Source organism: Canis lupus, chromosome 4 (genome assembly GCF_048164855.1).
Source record: "Canis lupus baileyi chromosome 4, mCanLup2.hap1, whole genome shotgun sequence".
NCBI classification, from domain to species: Eukaryota; Metazoa; Chordata; class Mammalia; order Carnivora; family Canidae; genus Canis; species Canis lupus.
In genome coordinates, this window is record NC_132841.1 from 51,024,214 (window position 1) to 51,030,408 (window position 6,195).

The 6,195-nt window shown below is 42.3% G+C and overlaps 1 long non-coding RNA gene across 1 annotated transcript; it reads right to left on the bottom strand.

Moving 5' to 3' along the window:
- Positions 1 to 590: 590 nt before the first annotated feature.
- On the bottom strand, positions 591 to 2,555 carry LOC140631581 (uncharacterized). The gene is made up of 2 exons (XR_012029118.1): positions 2,073 to 2,555; positions 591 to 864 (listed from the first exon to the last, which is right to left on the bottom strand). It is a non-coding gene; the product is annotated as an uncharacterized lncRNA (long non-coding RNA).
- Between the last annotated feature and the right edge of the window lie 3,640 nt (positions 2,556 to 6,195).

The following is a 6,195-nucleotide window of genomic DNA, read 5'->3' on the forward strand; positions in this document are numbered from 1 at the left end:
CCTCTACTGTTCCCCACACTCTCTCGGCCTGTTCACACACTTGTAGGCACCTGTACCTACAGGCCAGAGATGCAGGAAGCCTGTAGGCTGGAAAGCCACAAGTCCCCCAGCTAGTGCTTTAAAACAACAATAACAAAACAAAACAAAACTTTTTTTTTTTTTTTTTTTTTAAATCCTAAACCCACACAGATCTACTTGGCCCCCATGTGACCATCGAGGCCACATGTGAGTAGGATGGCCTTATACATTCACATTCACCTTTCTCAGACAAGGCCTTTCCTTTTTGGGTGCCCATAATATTCATTTCATTTTATCAGCTTAAAAATACTGGAGACAGGGCCACCAAACAGCACCGCCTGATGGCTTATTTCTAGGATTTATCAGTTCCCTTTCTTAAAAAAAAATCTTAGGAATTATAATACACAGGAAAAACTGCTAACATATGGGCCAGGCATTGTAGTAAGTACCTGACATACATATTATAATTTCATTTCTAAGGATAAATACACTAAGGATAAATACAATTACTATCCCTATTTTATAGATCGGAAAGTAAGGCCAAAGAAGTAACTTGGTTAAGGTCACAAAACTAGGAAGAGACAGAACAAGGCTTTATATTCAGGTCGTATGGATTCCAGGGACTCAGCTCTTAGCTGCTCTGTTGTGTTAGGCTAAATGGCCTCTCAGGAGAGACGGTGCTTGTTGAGGTGTGAGAGAATCCTTGACTTTCTCCAGCACCCTTCATCAAAAGTTCTAAGAACAAAATGGAAGGATGCTCTCATCTTCCAGTGAGCATAGGGCTTCAGAGAGTCTTCAACAACTAGATGCAGAAGAATTTCAGAGGTCTCTTCTAACCTTCTCCAGCTATAGGTGAGGACATAAAGAACCAGAGGGTAAGTGACATGTGCAGGACACACAGCTACTAAGTAGTCCCTTGACTACAAGTCCAGGAAGCCACCTGCCAAATCAGTGTTCCAAAGTGGGAGACATTTTGTCCACAGTTGTATGACAGATTGTAGGGACACAGAGGAAAGCTTTAAATCATGCGGATTCTCTTAAGTAATAAAAATATCCCTTGAGTTCTCTTTTAGTCCATATTGAGGAGCATCTTGGTTTTCAGTGCGACTACATCTGCAATAGCTCTTTAACATTTGTCAAACTCCCTTTTTACAGAGAAAGAAAGGCCCTCTGGTAGGAAACAAAGAATCAGCAAGAATGATGCCACATTGTTTTATTTTGTTTTTTATAAGTTACTCTATAATTATGCTAGGTGATACAAGTTTTCCATGTACACATTAAAGTTTCCATTTAAAGATAGGGTATTTAGGTTAAAGAAAAGTTGAATCGATTTAAGGAAAAACATTAAATGAACACTGATTGCTTGCTATGATACCAAGTAACCTCGAAAATTTCAATGAAAATAAAGCAAACGTGTCACTTCGTAATCACTCCTTGAGCAAATGACAATAGCTACAACTTTTCTAAGCATTAGGACTCTAGTCATGGTGTGTTCACGTGATGAGAGATCTATCACTAACTTGAAGTTCGGCTCTACACTGATTTCCTGAGTTTATAACCCCGCCCTCACCACTCAGGGGCCCTCAGGGAGAAGATCCTGCCACCTTTGGAGGAGTCTAACAGGCACAACTACAACAGTGGGCAGGAACAGCCCCCAGGGTCCCAGGACAGACAGATGCACTGGGTGAGCTGTGCACAGCAACGGAAGAAGCGTGCCGCCCCCTGGTGGGCATCTTGGAAAGTTGTGCGGCCAGTATTCTGTTTTCTCGTGTGTGTGTGTGTGTGTGTGTGTGTGTGTGTGTGTGTACGTACACGTACAAGGCAAGCCTGACAATTGTTAGGAAGTCCTCTCTTGTGTGTTATCCATAAGCATACATATAAACATAGATCTGAACTGTCTTTGAATTTCGCTTCAGGATAATAAAGGGGTTTTATATCTGCTAAGACTGAGACCCACTGTCCTAGAAAAGTAAAATGTGCTCTTTATTTTGGGGGCTCATAGCCAGGGCTGATGAGCCCCTGTGGCAGATTTCGTCATATGAAGTGTTACTTACTGCCTTTTGTGACCAATCTCTCTCCAGTCATCTTCTTCTGTCCAAATCCTGCCTTCCATCAGGCCCAGACCTCCCTCACTCCAGCTCACAGCTCTTACCCTCCTCTGTAATCAGCACATTTCTCTATTAAAATTAATCAACCCCACCTCTGGGGCCTCTTAATCCAGGATCACTGTTAAACACTCTTACCTTTTTCAGAGTACTTGGATTTGAACTAGCTCCATCACAATGGACTTTGCTGCACAAGTTACCTAACCAATCAGAGCCTGGCTTTCCAGCTATTGAAAACACCCCCTTGGTGTTGCTCTGAGATCCCACTGGATGATTCATATGAACACCTAGCATTGGAGTAGATGCCGGATGATGTCTGGTGATGGTGGGAATAACCAACAGTATCCCTTCCACCAACCCCTCCTCCCCAGTTTTATTTCAAAAGGTCTCAGTAAGTATTGACTGATAAAAAGAGAGTCAGGATTTTCAGATAAAACTTACCAGAATCACCAAGCTGAGACGGTCCTGAAGACAAAATCTGCACTTGCCACTGAACTCAGCTAAAAGATTTCCAATTTAGAGAAAGCAGCAATGAATGAATAAGAAGGAAGGGGGCACCCTCTAGTGGCATAGTTACATTATCTCAGGAGGAATCGTGGATTCCAGAAATGGTAAAGCAAAGGATTTAGCATAATTTTCAAGGAGAAGGACAAAGTCAAGTGTTAAATTGAGGCAGGAGGAAGTGATGCCTAAAAGATACAAGTGGGAACTTACTGTCTCCTCAGTAGACCATTGTGCATGACTTTGTTATTTGACTTTACCCTGCAGAAAGTGGCTCACTCAAAGTCAGGTCATTATTCAAGGGCAGGGCTGGAAATTAAAACCAAAGGTGCCAACCATAAATCTGGAAATCTCTCCCCTGCTGGGCGGCAAACCCCTCCAGAGGGGGAGTTGTGACACGCATTTTACATCTTTCACAGGACTTAGCACAGTCATGCATGTCGTAGATACTTGATCAGTTATATAATGAAACAGTAATCACTTATAAAATGATCATTCTGTGCCCAACACTATGCATAGTACTATTAAAACATTATTCTATTTGCTGTTCATAATAACTGTATGAGGTAGTCTGCTTTCCAGGTAAGGAAACCAACTCTCAGAGAGGTTAAGTAACTTGCCGAAGAACACAAGGCCTGGTTTTTGCCTGAGTTCACACCAAGCACCCTAACTCCAGAGCCTGGTCTCTTACCCACTAAGCCACCAGTTTTCAAACTGTTTGGTCTCAGGACTCCTTTATGCTTAAAAACTATCAAGGGCCAAGGGCACTCTGGTGAATCAGTTAAGCATCTGACTCTTGATTTCAGCTCAGGTCATGATCTCAGGGTCATGAGATCAAGCCTGTGTCCAGCTCTGTGCTGGATGTGGAGCCTGCATAAGATTCTCTCTCTGCCCCTCCCCACTAGCTCTTACTCTTTAAAAAAAGAAAAGTTATTAAGGACCACAAAGAGCTTTTGTTTATAAGGATTATGTCTATCGGTACTCACAGTATTACAAATTCTTAATTTTTGATTTAAATTCAATTTAGTTAACATATAGTATATTATTGGTGTCAGGGGTAGAATTTAATCAGTTGCATATAACAACCAGAGCTGGGATCCCTGGGTGGCGCAGCGGTTTGGCGCCTGCCTTTGGCCCAGGGCGCGATCCTGGAGACCCGGGATCGAATCCCACGTCGGGCTCCCAGTGCATGGAGCCTGCTTCTCCCTCTGCCTATGTCTCTGCCTCTCTCTCTCTCTCTGTGTGACTATCATAAAATAAATAAATACATTTAAAAAAAAAAAAAAAAACAACCAGAGCTTATTACATCAAGTGCCCCCTTAATGTCCGTCACCCAGTTACCCCACCCCCCACCCATCTCCCCTCCAGCAACTCTCAGGTTGTTTCATAGAGTTAAGAGTCTCTTATGGTTTGCTTCCCTCTCTCTTTTTATCTTATTTTTCCTTCCCTTCCCCTGTGTTCATCTGTTTTGTTTCTTAAATTCCACATGAGTGAAATCACATCTCTTTCTCTGACTTATTTCACTCAACATAATACCCTCTAGTTCCATCCACATTGTTGCAAATGGCAAGATTTCATTCTTTTGATGGCTGAGTAATATTCCATGGTATGTTTGTGTGTATATATACCACATCTTTTTATCCATTCATCTGTCGACGGACACCTGGACCCTTTCCATGTTTTGGCTTTTGCGGACATTGCAGAAATTAAAATGGAAATTTCAAAAATATTTACTCATTAATTTGAACACTGCAATAACCCTCTTAATGTTATATTTTTATGAAAAATAACTAGTTTCCCAGATTTAAAAACACTTAGAAGATGGACACTGTTTTACATTTTTTATGGATTTCTTTAGTATCTGACTTTTAAAAGATATCTAGAGTCTCTATCTGGTTCTGCATTCAGTCTTCTGGAACATCTTCATGTAGCTTCTGCAAAACTTCCCTCCACTTGTGACAGAACAAGAATGCAAAGGGCAAATAACATCTTAGTATTATTACTGAAATAGTCTTGACTTCATGTACTGCTGAAATGGCCCTGGGGATCCCTGGGACCTCCAGACTCTCTTGGAGAACCAGCACTATCAATAGGGCAAACAAAGGGTTCTGTCTTCCTAAGAGTCACTTCTTCAGGGAGATCATTCTACCTGAAACATTCCTACTGACTTCCTGAATGCTTTTTCTTCCTTTCTCCTTTTTTTCTCCATTCTTGTTCTTTCCTTGGCAACTGCATGTCTTCTAAGTCAACTTTTTCTTCCACTATGCCCTGGATGTAGTGTGTAGGGGAATGGCAAACCTCAAGGCAAAATCCTACAAGCACTAAAGGGGGCTCTGTTTTAATCTCAGATGCCTCAATATAAAGACCAAAAGTATGAACTTAATTCCTATTATTCCATTTCTAGGGAAAAGATCTTCTGAAATGTCCTCGCTCAATTTCATCCAGACTAAGAAACTTCACATTAAGCAGTGTCACTCCCATTTAGGTTTCACTAAGATAAATAGGGGCTCTTAATAGCAGTATACTAAGACAGTCATCCATCATACCCAGAGGGAACCGTGGCTCCCAGCTGCCAACCTTCCCCTGGCCTCCCATCAGCATCAGTGAAGAGGGTGCCCCATTCCACCACCACCAGGCATCCTCACTACTGCTTCCAGACCACCCTCCCTTTCTCTGCCCTAAATCCCCAGCTCCAGAACCTCATGTCATCAGACTACACCATCCATCGCCCTGTCTTGTTGCAAAGACCTGGGTCACTCCCTTCCCTCCGTGGAAATTTTGGCACATAGCTCAGTGCCAGTCTAACACCACTCCCTCATTCTGTTTGTTCTTCCCAAGACACTGCTCTCAAAATTACTGGACAATTCGCCTATAAGCTTGTCCTCCATCTGCCTGTCACTCCTTCCTGTGGTCATCTGCTAGACTTTGTCACTACCAATAACCTCAAACTCGCCATAATCTGACCTTCAAGCACTAAAGTCTCCATCTTCCCAGATCAATACGACCCTTTTCCCAATAATGTTTTGATTCCCCAAAGACCACACTTAAAATCCAAACTCATTTTTATGGCCTTCAATGTCCTACAAGCTTAGGAACCTGCCTACTTCACTGGTATTGTCTCTTAATCCCCTATTACTCACTGTGCTCCACTCCCACTGACCCTTCTGCAATTCCTCAAACAGACCAAGTCCATTCCTACCTCAGGGCCTTTGCACTAGTTCTCTCCTATACCCAGGTAATCCTATCCCTGGATATTCTCTGCCCTCCTTTCTCATCTCCTTCAAATCTTTGTCCAAAAGTACCTTCTCAATGAGGACCTCCATAACCTATTTAAAATCTCAACCCACCCACCCTTCTACTCACCCACAGGACATTCCTCCCTCCCTACTTTATCTTTTACATGGCACCTATCACACTTTCTAGCATATGGTATAGCCTACTGTTATTTTGTAGATAGTTGATTTCTGGCTAAGGGCAGAGATTTTTTTATCTGTTTTGTTCAGTGCTATATCCTTAGTGCCTAGGACAGTGCTCAGCACATAGAGACTGCAGAATATTTTCTGTATGAATG